General features: G+C 35.0%; 1 protein-coding gene across 19 annotated transcripts in view; it reads left to right on the forward strand.

Moving 5' to 3' along the window:
* Window positions 1–15,804, forward strand: part of NRXN1 (neurexin 1) — an 828,007-nt gene that overhangs the window by 691,091 nt on the left and 121,112 nt on the right. The window lies entirely within an intron of this gene.

Genomic DNA, 15,804 nt, shown 5'->3' on the forward strand with positions numbered 1-15,804 from the left:
CGAGCATCTTTCACATAATGATATTTGGTATTTATATGCATTGATCTGGATGTAATTTTATCTGAAAGAATTGGATATATCCTTGATTCTTCTGAAACAGGACTATTGGCTTTGGTTCATTTATCCAAAAGTCCCATTTTCAGTGTATGTAGCCATGCAGCCTATTAACATGCTTGTGCTGCAAATGCATACTTTGCTTTGGTGGATAATAGGACACCTAATTGACCTTTGCTTGGCCAACTAATCTCACCATCCTCCCGAAAGAACAGTTGGCTGTTTATTGACTCACAATCATCCTTGCCTTCTGCTCAATCTGCTGTTTTGTGTCCTACAAGCTAAGATTTGCAGTTACTTGGTGATCTGAGATCTAAGTATGTAAAGCGGGAAATATATGCTGAACAAAGCCTCCGTCCATCTATTTTGCAATGTTTTAAATAAATGATAAAGAAAAAGAATTAGGAGTGGGGGAATCCAATAATAACTATTGATAACATTAATTTAGTCTTCAGCTCATCATTAAATGTAGACCAGAGAAAAACATATTGCTTTATTTTCTCATTATTAGAATACAAAGAATTTTCAAGAATAGACAACAAACTCATATCCTAGATCCATTTCTTAAAATCAAGAGGATGATTTCCTTCTATTAACATACAATTATACTTCTTGGCAATCAACAATTTTAATAACAAGTTCCATGTTATAGGAATACAGTCCTTAACTATAATACTTCTTGCCAAAGTTGTATTATAAAAATGTAATTTTTTAAAAAATCACATAAATTAAAAAATTTTCAAACCTCCAAAGCCAATGGACAAAATGTAACATCCATTTTTTTTCAAACATTTTTGAGGGGTCCAATAAACCAAATATCAAAAGCCAAGTTTGTCTAAACCAAGAAGTTGCCCAATTAAATTTAAAAGAAGCCCTGCATTATCTCTTTAGAAAATGTATTAGTTAGTAGTAGCTACATGTGAGTTTTACAGGGAACTTGTTCTGCAGATAGTTGTTGTGTTAATTGCTTCTGTCCAGTATTTATTTTCCATTCTAAATTTGCAACATGCATTTTATTATTCAATTAAGCAATAGATTATTCTCTGTCTGTTACACCATTCTTTACTGAGATATAGACCACTGTAATTCCTTGTATAGTCACCTATACCATCAGGTCCTTTACATGTTGTTTACTATAAATTATCCCTTACTATCTGTTCATAGTACTTGTGGGTTTTTTTAAAAATCTGTTGTTTACTAAAGTCAAACATTTTTTTTTCTATTGTAGTACTTGACTGCTTTCACTGAGCAACTATCAAAATATGTGTATCTTAAGTAATCATCTGTGATTAGAAAATTATTTCTGTTTTCACCTGGTATGATGATGGCATTGACTCACAAATGTCAGCATGCACTAGTTCTGATGGTTTCTTTGCCTCTTTTTTATTGGCTTAATGCCTTTGGCTTTTGCATAATGTGCACACATTGACTGATTCACACATGGCTAGAACTTTAGTTCTTTGACTAAGCTCTCCAATTTGCAAACAGCATCTGGGTCTTTTGTTTCATTATCTGGTGCCATTTGATTACACAATTTTTGTAGTCCTATTTCTCTGGTTCCCTTACTTTTCATAGTCTAATTCAAATTGTCAGTTTTTCTAGAGGGTGCTTTTCATCAGCAATTCTACATTCTAAGTTATTTAACAATTATTCTGTTTAAACATTACATTGCATTCTTTCTCTGTGGTATATTTTACTAACTCCAGATCTGGGACATGTAAGACATTCTTAATCACCTTTCTTTTTACAAATACATCACAGAGTCTTACAAAGTCTTTGTCTATTTGTCAAGCAAATGGTAGATTCAGTTCAATGGGTGAGCCTTTTGTTCTGTTTAATGAAGCTAAAAGTTGCAGCAGGATCAACACAAATGCCATCTAGTGGCCTGTGTGTTCTGACATTCATTACTTTATTATCTCCCTGGTAGTCTTTTGTTTTGAAAGCAGTCTATTATAGGTTATCTTGTCTTCTATGCCTAGGACAATTGGTTTTCGGATAGTTCAAGCCACTGCATATGAATAATTTCTATTCTTCTTACAAGAAGATTCTTGACTGAGAACTGCATCTTAGAGTTATGCAGATTTCCCATTATAGTTATGCAAATTATAATCTTGGAATTATAATCATAAATTATTATGAAATTTATATCTATTTTTTCTTTGTGTTGCATAGACGAGTTTGGTAATGTCTAGGCAATAGTTTTAAAATGAAGGCAACTAACATTTATTCCACTGTAGTATGGTTATTGTTATTGTTGTTGTTTTGTATTTCAAACTGATTGGCAATATATTTAATGTGATTAATGTGGAGCTTTTGATTCACCCTCCAGACACATGTTACACAAATTTCATAAAGGTCTATTTTCACAAAAATCTGGAAAAATTTTCCAAATATGTTTGGTTTGATTTAATCTCTTAAACGTCCAATGATGAAGCTACTTGCAGGCAGCAGATCATTACAGGTGTTTGTTTTTTGCCGCATTGCAGGCTCTTTGCCTATTGCCTGCTTTTGTGGGTATTTCTCCATCACAAAGATATTTCCTTGAGTCTTCAGGAACGTTGTCTTTTTGAATGACCAGAGAATTCTGGTTCTTCCAGCTGAAACATTCTTGAATCCATTTCTTAAAATTTTCTGCCTTCTTCCTGTCCTTTGTCTAGATTGGGGATATCAAACTCATGGCGTCACGACAGTGTCACGTGACATATCAGGACTTCCCCCCCTTTCACTAAACTGGCCAGCGTGTGACACATCTGGTCCCCTGGCCGGGAGTTTGACAGCCCTGGCCTAGATACTCAGGGAACTTATGCTTTTTTTCTCCTTTATGAAAAATCTTTATTTCATTTATTAGGTCTGTAGTTGTTGGAGGTTGAAATGTTTAATCTGTCTATAAATTGTTACTTTCACTATGCTAGAGTGAGAAATCAACAGAATATCTGCAAAAGTTGCAGTGGTAAACTACTTCACTACCGTTTCTCCAAAATAACATCTACATCTACATGAAATCCAACCTAGAACTAAGGAGAATTTTCCTGACAGAACAATTCATTAGTGGAATTACCTTCAGAAGGTGTGAGTACTCCAACACTGGAGATTTTTAAGGAGAGATTGGACAATCATTTATCAGAAATGGTACAAGTGTTCCTGTTTGAGCAGAGGTTGGACTAGAAGACCTCCAAGGTTCCTTCCAACTTTGTTATTGTGTTAAATCCTCAGGAGTTAAACTAAATTTCTTTAAATTAAATTAATAACTCAGGTTTGATCATCCACCTGCTTAATGTTTTCAGTATTTTTACTGTAAAGTGTGGAAAGGTGTTTGCTATAAATTACACTAAAAATCTCCCTGTAACGTTTTATTTTTATTTTTTTCATTCTGCCTCCTGCTTGATTTGCTGATATGGACATTTCTGATTCTTTGTTTTATCATTTTTAACTTCTGTTTGGAACATTCATGTTTAGCATTTCCAATAAGAAAGTATCTTGTTCTAGAGAAGATACAATAATAATGGAAAAGCAGGAATGCAGTGGGTCTTGCCTATCCAGAAGCAATCTGAAATAGTATAGCCTTTATTGTCAATGTACAGTACATCATATATACAACAAAATTGGTTGAAACCTATAGAAGACTTCTGTGAAATATTTCTAATTTAATTCAGTACATTTTTAAACCCAAGCAGAAATGTTCTTTATATGACGTACCACCTTTCAGAACTTGGTATTGTGTAGATGTACTTGAAGTACAGTTTTGAGAATCCTCCTTGCATAGCTGTGCTAGTTGGAAGTCTTGAAAATCAGGGGTTCTAACACATCTGGAATAGGAGAAGTCTGAATTAAAGGAACTCAGCAAATATTTTTTTCTCAAAATTCAAAATAAACAAAAAGATAGGAGGTTCATTAATATCAAAAAGAAAATTACTTCAGTCTTTGAAAAATACTTAACTGCAAAACAAATACAACACTATTACAGTTGTAAGATTTGTTTCATTCCAACAGTATTGGCAAAAACATTCATGGAAAACATCACACCAAAGCATATAATGGATTTAACTAGAAGTTAGGACACTGGCCATCTACATTAAAATTATCTACTGTAGTTCCCTTTATTCTTCAAGGCCTCTAGCCTTTAATCTGCATAGACATTTACTAAAGATTTGAAAGAAATACGTTGAGATGCTAAAAAAATGAGCCCAGAACTCTAAAAATGGATTTCCGTGTTGCATAAGAGAATAAGAGCAGCTGGGACAATCACATTTCTTATCATAAACACAGAAGAACAGAGAGACTGGAAATCAAACACCATAAGTAGCATGATACTTGCTGTCATTCCATCCCATTTTAAGCATCACGCTGAAGAATTAAGCTGCTGTTTTTGGATTCATAGAGGTCTTGCTAAGTGCTTTACTCTTTGCTTGATATTTATTCTAACACTGCAGCAAAATGGACTATGAATGTACTTCACCCTTAGCCCCTTTTGACTATTGATCTGAATAGTTTCTTTTTGGGGTATAATATTTTATGCTGGTCTGCAGAAATGACTTAGGAGCATTTCAAGTAAGAAAAATGGGCAAAGTCTCTTCCTCTTTCTCTTTCCTTCTATTGATCTGTTGCCAGTAACTTCATTTGGAGTTTTCTCTAGGAATCAATAATGGGATGCAGACTATTTTGCAAATCCTACTAGTTTATTAAACTGAGGAGCCCATTAATATTACATTGCTTACCTTGCATCATATAGCTTTAAAGGCAGTCTTTTCAAAGCTGGTTATTTTGTTTCTACTTGATTATAATTAGCAGCAAACACTTGAAATGAAGCAACTTTTATTTTACTAATAGTTAAGGGACAATACACCCCATATTAATAATGCATTCACTTTGTTTACATAGATATGTATTAATGAAGCTGTCTGAGATTTATAAAGCTGCTATAGTGCAATACAGTATTTTAATGCAATTGCTTGTATTCAGACTATTGTGAGAACAGTCAAGTAGTTTCCATAAACAACATGGATTTGTCAATTGTGTCAGGAGTACTATTTTCTTTCAAGGATCATTCATTCCTCTTTAAAATTTGTTAACTATAACAAAAGAGTTATAGCTTTTGTTTTGAACAGTGGGATCTGCATAAATAGTTTTCCCAAGAGAAAAAAGTAGCTCAAAGAAAGAGGGGAGGGGAGGAGGAGCTAGTTTTGATGGTAAGCAATTCAGGTTGATTGTCTAGGCCAGGGATGTAAAACTGATGTCATCATGTCAGTGTCACATGATGTAACAGGACTTTTTCCCCCTTCAGTAAACAGAGCCTGGGCATGGCCAGCATGTGATGATGCTGGCCACGCCCATGCCCACGTGCCAGGAGTTTGACAGCCCTGGTCTAGGCAGTGATTTTGCTTCTTTAGTGTGTTATGTTCTCCTACCCAGGGAAAGAAAAGAGAGATGAAGGGTGTGTGCTAATGTGAAGTACTAGTAGGCACATATATTTTTTAAGATAGTACTTATAACATACTCCAGATATCTCTTTCACTTGCTAGTAGGAAAAATTAGGGGCAGACCACAGATGAAAGGAAAAAGTGCAATGATGAAAAATAACTGTAAGAAAATATGTTGTTAATATTAAACATAGGAATATTCCTTAATGCCTACATTAGGTAAAACATGCTAAAAAGGTATGCATATTATTTGATTCATTGTACAGAAGGAATAGAAATAAAATAAAGAAAAACTGGTAAAATTGAATAGCTTGAAAATATAGAGATAACAAAACTAAAGACATGCAGGAGAAACAAACAAATCCCATAGAAGCCTAATTGCTCTATTTGATATGCATGATTTAAGGTTCAGCTTGACAGATGTAGGGAAAAATGAGCTTTAAAAGAAGCATGAGAGTTACTGCAAACTAAGAACATTATGAAAACAAAATGAAACATTCTTAATCCCTGTGAGGAGTTGCTTTGGAAGGGAGAAATTATTCAGCATCATGGCAGTGTTCTCTGTGGATACACAATGTGTATTTATGGCTCGGCAAGAATGGCCAGGAATTGCAGAGAAAAAAGAAAGCAGAACATATTACAAGTGGGAGTTTGGGGGGAAAATCACTGAAGGCCAAAATATTGTTGGGGAAAAAGCCATGGATTTGGAGAAGATTCTTCTACCCATCTTAGAACAAGGCTTGAGTTAGCCTGTGTCATACAATGTTTACTGTCATAGGAGCCATCTGTAGTGGTTTCAAGTGCTCATTCTAAATGGAAGTTCTTAACTTCTGTGATATTAATGCCAGTGTTCACTATGCTAGTAGAAACAGGCCTTTTTGGTCTGGTATTTACTGAGCCGTGGTGGCACAGAGATTAGAATGAAGTATAGCAGGTTAACTCACTGCTCACTCCAGGAATTCAATCCTGACCATCTCAAGGTTGACTCAGCCGTCCATCCTTCTGAGATCAGTAAAATAAGGCCCCAGCATTTTGGGGGCAAAATGCTGACTTGTAAACTGCTAAGAAAGGGCTATAAAGCAACGTAAAGCAGTATATGTAAGTCTTAAGTGCTATTGCTATTTTAGCTTTTGGGGGCAAATCCAGACTGATTTACTCAGAATTCTTTAATGTAGAAAAAAATAGGATTGCACTGAGGGTTTAGTATTTGACCTAAGAAATGTAGTTCTACAACGTTAGTCTAAATCAAAATATAACTGCTTAATTTACTTGGGATTTTTTAAAATAAATAAATAAATAAATAAATAAATAAATAAATAAATAAATAAATAGTATTAATAATTAAAACAGCAACAAGGCTAAGTGGCTTAGTAATAGCCAACTGGGCTGTGAGTTCAATTGTGAGAAATTTAATGAGCCCCCTGTGAGCACTAGATGGATAGCACATCTATCCATCATTCTCTGGAAATCTGTCAATAAAAGCAATTCTGCTGAGTACAACTATCAACCAAATTATGTAATATAATTATGACAGTTGCCAAATGTAAGAACTTTCAAGCACTTTGCATGGGATATGCAAGTTTCTTTGATAAGGAAAATTATCCTTGGTATTTGTTTCTTTTCACACAACTGTGTATGGTAAAATACTATTCTTGGATTAGAAATAAGATTTGCCAGTCATACCTTTCTTCTTCCTATACATATTTATTATATATAGCATAAGTGGACAACTTGCAGGCCCATTGTAGAGCTCAGTGGTCAGTTTTCCTATTCATTGCCATTCTTCCATTGTTAACCTACTGACAGTCACTAACAGAGCCATGATGGCAGCTGCAGGTCCTTATGGATGCTTCTCTTAGAATGGCCACTGTCAATATCACAGTGTGAGTGGTCTTTTAGGACTTACATTTTTATAGGATCCCTGGAGGTACCTCAGGGTGTAAACACTATGAAGTGTAAACCGTTTGCTGCTTGCTTTTGGCAGTGGGGGTGGGGGTGGTGGTAAAATAATTGAACTTCATATGTATGGCATGTGCATTGTTAGTATATTTATATAAGCTGTATTTGAATGCCATTTCTTCATAGTGTGAACTAAGAGTAACCCATATACTTCAAGCATATAGGAAGCATTAGTGGACAAAATCCTTGAAAACTGATATATTGGGAAATGAAAACAAATAATGATTGCTTTTATTCAGACAGTCTGATTTTCTGCATCCCCTGTAAAGTGCCATATTATTCACAACACTTTTTGAAGATCCTGAACTGGCTCTGATTGTCTCAGAAGGGATTATTCAATCCAGAAAAATCACGGACGCTTTCCATAGTGACATGATTCTGTTTCATCAGTGGTGGGTTTCAAAAAATTTTAGAACCTCTTCTGTAGGTGTGGCCTGCTTTGTGGGAGTGGCTTGCTGGCCATGTGACTGGGTGGAAGTGGCTTGCCAGCCATGTGACTGGGTGGGCGTGGCCAACTTGTAAATGTGGTGAAACTCAACAACGCTCTTGCTTAGCAACCAAAATGTTGTCTCAGGAACTCTGGCATTGAAGTGTGCAAGTCTTAAAGCTGTCAAGTTACAAGACTCTTGCACCCCTAACCCTTTAGAAAAAAAACCAGGGGTGTTCAAACTTGACAGCTTTCAGACTTGTGGACTTCAACTCCCAGAATTCCTCCTCTCGCTCTTCATCTTGATGATGTGCAAACGGGCGGGGGGAGGGATCTAGAACCGGTTCTAAATGGCACTGTCGATTTGTGGAACTATAGAAGAGATTAGAACTGGCAGGAACCCACCCCTGTGTTTCATGATTCAGTCATGATGCATATTTATGGCCCATGGGGTCGTCAAGAGTCAGACCCAATTTAACAACTGAATAACAGCAACATATTTCTGGCAACTATAGTTTGTTTATAGCCTATATGTGTTTCTTGGTCAAACTAAGGACATAATACTACAACATATCTATGGACCCAAGTCAACATGGAAAAGAGCCAGCTCATTATTTTCTATTGAAATGTGAAATAATCAACAACCTGGAAACCTTTGTTTTCTTAGTATTTTTTTTTGACAAGCTCATGTTGAGACAGGATATATATTTAATAATGTTGCAAATAAATTGGCGTTTCTAATTCAGAATGCCTGTTGCTTTGCTTTGTCAAAATTATTTTTAAAAATCCTGATTGTACAGGTTTAAAACTTTTTATTTGATATATACTACTCTTTTTATTTGATATATACTACTCTTTGTAGTCAAAAATCTGAAAGGCAAAAAATATACACACTGAAATGTTCTATTTAGACATTTATTTCATGAGATTCTAAAACTTAGATCAAGGGCTACTGCTTTTGCTGCGCATTTCTGTCTACTTTCACAAGGACTAAAAGCAGTTTACAGTCAACAGTAACATCGGAGTATAATATTGAAAATAAACAAACTGAGTAACTAAATAAACTAAATACCTTAAGCTAAAACAGCCCTATTACTATCAGTGCCTATATATTCTATAGAATATGAAGAAGTTAAAAGTCCAAGAGTTTTGGAGCACTTCTGACTCAAAAGGCAAGGAGTTCCAAAGGATGGGGACCGCACATCATTGAGAAGGCACATCATCAGGTCCTAACCCATTGCTTTTTTCTGAATTGGGGATCTTCAACACTTAGAATTTGTGCACAGTGAGACAAGTCTAAGTTCGAAGGACTAATCTAGGTATGCATCAAATTATGAAAGGCTTTAAAGATGTTAACTGGAGCTCTGAATTGGAGCTAGTTCCAAATCAATAATCCTGATAAATGTTCTATTCCCAGTTAGCCAATAAGCTGGTACATTTTGGAATATTTGAAACTTCCAAGGGCACCTTCAAAGGGAACTCCCTATAGAGCATGTTATAGTAATCTATATTTGTGATGACACTATTCTTGAGTCACTATTGTTTGAACATCCAGTTCCGAAAGATGCTGAATCAGTGTACCAGCTGAAGCTTTGAAGCTCAAGGGAGTGTCACAAATCCAAGAGCCTCTTAAAGACAGTGCTACCCCATTTAGCATCAGAGTTGGAACTGTGATCAGGCTAGATAATTAATTAACAAGCTATATGTCTGTCTTGCATAGATTTGATCCAAACTGTTTTGACTGTAGACTTTACAGTTTAAAGGCTCCAGATCAGACTTTCAACAGCATTCCTGATCTGGCTTCAAACAATAATGTATAAGTGGGTATCACTAGCATTGGCACAGTGGTTTGTATGCAGTACTGCAAGTTAGTTCTGCTGAGTGCCGATTGCCAGCACTATGGCAGTTCACATTACTCCAGGCTCAAATTTGACTCAATCTTCCATCCTTTCAAAGTTGGTAAAATGAGAATCCGGATTATTGGGGGGCAATTTGCTGACTCTGTAACTGCTTAGAGAGGACTATAAAGCACTGTGAAGCTGCACATAAATCTAAGTGCCATCACTATTGCTATTTTGATGATACTGCGTGCCAGACCAAGAGATGGCCTCTCCAGCAACTTTATTTTAGATATTTAACTTCATAGCAGAATTCCCACATTGGAGCAGCTATAGGAATATTTACTTATTCTTCGTGCATATCAACTGGAACCATATCTTTAGAAATAAGACAAATCACTGCGAAACGACTTCAAGCTGCAATATTAGCAGATGACCAATAATAATGCTACAGTCAATGGTACTAAATACCACTAAGGTATAACGGACTAGAGGAATAAAAGGACTAGTAAAGATAAAGCACTGAACCTGAATTTATCCAGGCACACTTCTTCTGGCTACATAGTTAGTTCAAGTTCACAGTTGGCAGATATCATGCCCTTTCCTCGATTTCCACAAGCTCAAAATAATTCCACATCATACCTAAAGATATTGCTTTAGCCATCTTGCCAGACCCCATCCGAATGGAATTAACCTTGGAATGAAAGAGATTCCAATGTTAACTATTAAAAAAATGTATCAGAATCACTTTTGTTTTCTCCGAGAGCAGAGAGTAATCTTGAACAAAGACAATGGATGTGCATCTGAAAATACAATAAGGACAAAGAAGTAAGGTGCTTTATCATTTTTATCACTATTATGTATTTTTAAACGGTGGCTTTCAATCATGGTTGGCCAAGTTCACTCTGTTCTTCAACTTCCATAGTTCTTCAGTAAACCAAGGAGTTTGCTGGGTCTAAGATGTAGAAAAAGACATTAGGGACAATTTCATTCAGCATACTGGCCATCTCAGCCTGCAAGATACCTGTGATATTCAACTGTATCTAAGACAAAAAAGGCTTTGTTGTGCACAATCTGACATTCAACAGCAGCAGTCTGAAGCTATGTCATCCATCCCACCAACTATTATATTCCATGTAGTATTGAGTAATTAATAATAGTTGATGGGAGCCAGCATGTATGTATGTATGTAGATGGTGAGTGAGACCTCATTGAAACGCTGCCAAGACAATCTCAATCTTACACAGGAAAAGACCTGAATACAACAAGACCAGTATACCTACCCCCGTAAAAATCTACGAAAACAAATACAGACAGACAGACAGATGATAGATAGATAGATAGATAGATAGATAGATAGATAGATAGATAGATAGATAGATAGATAGACAGACAGACAGACAGACAGACAGACAGACATATGTACATACCTCCCCAGATAATAAGCCTAATCAGGCTTTTGAGCGCATGTGCTAAAATAAGCCCTCCCCCGAAAATAAGCCTTCCCGAAAATATTGCAACACAGGAGCAGCCATGAGGTGACCACTCTCGCTGCCTCCTGCACCTCAAAAATAATAAGACCTCCCCGAAAATAAGGCCAAGTACTTATTTCAGGAATCAAAAGAAAAGATTCTGTCTTATTTTTGGGAAAACATGGTATATATAATAAATTATGATTGCTTTTATTATTACATATATCAAAATAAATAAAAATATATAAATTTGAATCCTTTCAATAGCAGAAACTTTCAGTGTATCAGAGGGCAAATATCCCTAATCTTTCTATTGAATTGGTAGTATGTTTCACAGTGATAGAATATAGTGTTATTGTCTTCTGTAAAACTATCTTGATTTTCCTGGGTATAAGGAAAAAAAGACGCATATTATGCTATGGATAACTTTGATTTGAATAAGTGTAATGACAGGCCTATGATTGTTAGAGTTTTCTCCGAGTATGATTTCTGACAATACAGAGTTTGTACTTTGAGGTGTGAAACAAATGAAAATTGTAATATAAATCCTAAAATAATATCCTCAGCCCTCATTACACAGGAATTCTGTTTCCAGAGTATTTGTTGTGTTAACAAATCTCTATGATATTCTGATAATATATAATAATAATTACATGATTTCACTAGGATGAATGCTTCAACAACCGTGGTTTCTATTTCTGTAGGGGTTTGAAGATTGAAATGAAGGCACATTATTGTTTCTCATTTTATTTTTGCTGTTGTAAATGCAGGCATTGGTCAAGAAATGAATTTAATATTATTGTCATATTTGTGAATGGTCACTCTCTGAGGCAGTTGCTAAACAAGATTTACCTGTATCTGTTTTTTTATGGTTGTGACTTTCTCACTAAGTTGACATTTTCATTTATAATATAGACAGTAGCTTGAAAAGGGCTGTTATTAGAGTATTCATTTGAATTACTTTCAGCTCAAGTGGCATATGTCAAAAACAATACAAATTTAAAGAAAAAGAAAATAAAAATAAACAAAAGTAAACACTGACATTATTGATTCCTTTGAGCAATAAGAGGCACTAGACCAAATAATTAGTGGGAAGTATTTGGAACCAGTTGGTAGCCAGTTCTTTAAATCTCCTGCTCCATCATTTGTCTCCTATATTCAGGGATGAGTGGTTTTCTTGTCATCCTCTTAAAACAAGTTTCAACTGGCTGCTATAAGTTGAATTGATTTTAACTTTATTTTAAACTAGCATCAGCTGTTACATTTTTTTACATTTTGTTATTATTTATATATTACTTTTCATCCACATTATGAAGAACGTTTTAAGAAATCTTGTTAAAAGACCATTAAATGATATTAAAAGTATGAAGAGAAATGGCATCATCTCTTTTTTTGTCTAAGACAGCAAAAGGGATTTAGGACACAGTCATTATGGGTTTAGTGGAACAAAAGGAATGAATGTATGGAAAATGCTGTGACACTGTTAATGTCACAACTACTTTCATTCTCTTAAGAGCAAAAAGCAAAGAACCAAAGCTGTCAAGGGAAATAAAATAATATTTACAGTTATGCAGAATGGGGGGAAAAGTTTTAAAGACTCAGACATGAAGAACTTACCAATGCAGCTATAAAAGTGGGCCGGGGAAGTTCTAGAAAGCCACACATCTTAAAGTTAAAGCTTGAGATACATTGTTTTAAGGTATCCTTCCCCAATCTGACCCCTTCCAGATGTAGTCCTAAAACGTATTATGTATCTATTTATCAAGCAAGTTGGAATGAATGGACTGCCATAGTGCAGGATATTTTGGTGAGGAATAGTCTATTGGAGTTGATTTCATAGTTGCAATCAGAAGGCACTCAAAGGTTTAAACCAAGTGTCTTTCCATATCCTGCATGCCACCAGGATTACTTCTTGAAAAGAGAAACTGCATGGAATTTAAACTGAGATGATAGCACAAATAAAAAAAAATCAGTCCTAAGTAAGACACATAATGTTATTTGATTGATTGATGATTGATTGATATTGTTGTACATCTTGCTGAGGTGACTATTTGGGGCTTTTCTTTGTTTTCACAGAAAATGCATTTAGATTGAAGTTAGCCATTGGCAGCAATATCTGTGTCTTTAGCTTGGCAAACACTCCCTGATTCTAATACTTCTTCAACTTTGGTAGCTGGACTTTGTAATTGGTTAGAAGCTTTTCAGACTGGCTGAAAGACTTGGCTCATACATAGTGCTAAGACAGTTATTGGTTATTCTGTATAGCATCATGTAAAACATTTACTGTTGGATAATACCAGAAGCAACATTTTGGGTTACTTGAAGTTTAAGGAAAAATGGTGGAAATTATCTGTGGTTGTGTGCAACACATAGGATAGCAATGGCTAGTACCGCAGAAAAGGAAGAATGAAACAAAGGAAACATATTGACTTCTACTATGTGAAGAGATGAAAGAAAAACTCCCTTGATTTTCTAGGTTTTCTAGGCTTATGAGATGACAAATAACTGGACTTGGCTATGTTTTGAATATTCTCTCTCTTTCTCTCTTTTTCTGAGTGTGTCTGCACATGCATTTAATTGGTTTTAACCTATTTTCTCATAGCTTTGTTGTTAGTAGAGTCTGTTAAACAACCTGAACTGCTGACATTAAAATTTGGACATACTTTTATTTTACACTTACTCTTTTGAGAGATGAGTGAAAGTAATCAAAATTATTTTGTGTGCATGACCTTTAAAAATCAACTGGCAATCTCTCCATTTTTTCATTTGCTTTTGAGCTCCCAGTGGTGCAGAATTGTAACAGATGGAATGAAATGTAATTTGTAGATTTTAGAATATTGAAGGAAACCACTAGAGTTAGTAAACTCCATATAGTATAGTGATTTTAACTAAGAGATGTTTTGAAAGAAAAGTTAGAAAGCAAAGCAGAAATTATTCTGATTTAATTAAAATATTGAGCTCCAAAATATGAAGTTTCAAAATCTTATATTTTATTCTTTATTCTGTTAATAAGCAGATAAAGACAGAGAAATAGATTTCTTTAAAAATTATATTGTTTGTACTGTTATATTTAAGCCCTTAAAAAAGGAAATTAAAAAGACTGATGATAACATGATAGCCATGTGATCGCTTTGGAACATTAAGAGAAGGGTATTTTGTGTTTGGAGAGATAACATTTATATCAAAAACATGATTATGATGAATTGTTGAGAAGCGAAGCAGTAGTAAAAAATATGTCCTGGAAAATAAATAATTAAAATTTCATAGATTGTCCAAGGTTTAATTGTCAATCTAGAAGAAAAAAATCATGCCAGAAATATTCTAAAGACATCAAAAGATTTCCATCGCTGTTACCACTGGTACAGAACCAAGGCAAGATTTTTAGATGAATTGAGATTTCAGCATTGAGACAAAGAGGAGAAGCAAGCCTTCAGTAATCTGTTTAAGATATTCCAGGTTTCAACCTGTTCTATGAGTTCCTGTGTAACATTCCCTTTGGAACTGTAATCTCATGAATATATTTATGCAGAAAAGGAATCTTGAGAATTAAAATTTACATCTGCAATACAAGATATTGTTGTTTATGTTACATGTCTTCCTCTAAGAAAATTATATTATTCTCTCTAGTTTATTTTCTCTATGAATCTGAAATAGTGGTTCATACATGTGAAATTGCCTGATAGCACAGGAGTCCCCAACCCTCAGTCCTTATACCAGCACCAGTCCATGATGTGCCAGAAACTGGGCCAAACAAACAAGTGAAGCCCCATCCATGGGATGCAAGCAGCATGCAAAACCATGCGCCTTTTGGCTGTGAGAAAAACCTTTCTTCATGGAACCCAAAACCCAGTGCCCAAAAGGCTGAGGGCCACTGCAATATGGTCTTTTGATTGAATTTGAAATTGCTGTCAGTACTTCAATTCATCTCTATTAGATGTGTAGTACTCTCAGGGTTAAGAAAATCTCCTACATTTAGTCTTCAGATCAGAGCATTATAGATTAGAATATGTGTTCAGTTTCCAAATTTTCTTAATTATTTAAGGTTTAACCAGTTTTGTTGAGGTTTTGCTATTTGTAAAATGTTACTCTCATCTCTTGACCAGGATACCCAAGACATATTCTTGCCTAAAGTAGAATTGCAAAGGATCATATCACCATTTCCCAGGGTCTACCCTTTGGCCAAATATTACCTAATGAATTCCAAGCCCTGTTCCTATCTAGCTGGGCATTAAATTACACTAACTATAGTAAGTCTTAGAAACAATCTTGTAAGTAAAGGTTATATTAAGTAATATTTGGCATGTAGCTTTGCAGCAAGCAAACACACACAAACAAACAAAAGTTTGTGTCTGTGGACATTGTAATCCATGATTACAATACTTTAAAGGCTGCGGTCCAAAATCTGCAAGATTTATACATTCTTTATCCTGTTTATTTTAATGAGATCTTAAAGCATATTTTTTCCTGACTTGGAATTTTCTTATACATTTAGACAATAATTTTGGTGTTATTTTTGTCAAAGCCTTGATCTTTATGTTATAACTATTCTGTTACATCTTTGATTATGTGAAATAACGGATGATCCAATTTTCTTTTCTTTTGCCATCTGTTCAGTATATTGAAACTGTTGGGATTAA

Source organism: Thamnophis sirtalis, unplaced genomic scaffold (genome assembly GCF_051295495.1).
Source record: "Thamnophis sirtalis isolate CommonGarterSnake01/CBP01778 unplaced genomic scaffold, rThaSir2_p1.2 scaffold_6, whole genome shotgun sequence".
NCBI lineage: Eukaryota > Metazoa > Chordata > Lepidosauria > Squamata > Natricidae > Thamnophis > Thamnophis sirtalis.